The 620-nt window shown below is 34.5% G+C and overlaps 1 non-coding gene across 1 annotated transcript; it reads right to left on the bottom strand.

The window, feature by feature from the left end:
* Window positions 1-547: 547 nt before the first annotated feature.
* TRNAN-GUU (transfer RNA asparagine (anticodon GUU)) lies at window positions 548-620 on the bottom strand. Its single transcript has one exon. It is a non-coding gene; the product is annotated as a tRNA-Asn (tRNA).

The following is a 620-nucleotide window of genomic DNA, read 5'->3' as shown; positions in this document are numbered from 1 at the left end:
ACATCTTGTTAATTACAAAAAGCCAAAAACTAAACGATAGCAAAGCAAACAAACCTATCATTTATTCGCCCAACAAACAAGGCAAGCATTAAAAGAGAACAGCAGATATGAAAACTCAATCCTTTACCCCACAGATCATGCCATAAGCCCCATATGGCAAGGCCATCAAACAGAAAGCTTAATTTGCATATTGAAAAAAGCCTAGCAAATAAAATAACATTCAAACCCATGAACACCTCTATTACATTGCAGACAATTAAATCAACTAAACGGTCTTACCACGCAAACTAAAGTAATTAACATACTATTGTATTTAAATGTATATACAGTGAAAGTGCTTATCATATATGCGTTAGGTTAAATCCTTGCCAAGATAAGCCAATAATCGGAGCTTTAACATTTGCCGATAAAATAGGACAACATATATTAAGAAAAAGATACATTCCCGTTATCCAGGATATGAAATCAGAGCACTTAGAAAACGTAAAAGCGCAGACTAGCTCTCATTAATTAAATCCCATCCCTATTTTGCTTATTTCTTTTTAAACTCCGGATGCAAGATTCGAACTTACAGCCTATGGATTAACAGTCCATTGCTCTACCAATTAAGCTAATCCGGA

This window comes from Lygodium microphyllum, unplaced genomic scaffold (genome assembly GCF_053477565.2).
Source record: "Lygodium microphyllum isolate KBCC unplaced genomic scaffold, Lygodium_microphyllum_v1.1.10 scaffold_42, whole genome shotgun sequence".
In the NCBI taxonomy this organism is placed as follows: domain Eukaryota; kingdom Viridiplantae; phylum Streptophyta; class Polypodiopsida; order Schizaeales; family Lygodiaceae; genus Lygodium; species Lygodium microphyllum.
Note: the sequence above shows the minus strand (reverse complement) of the source record. Positions and strands in the feature narration are given on the sequence as shown.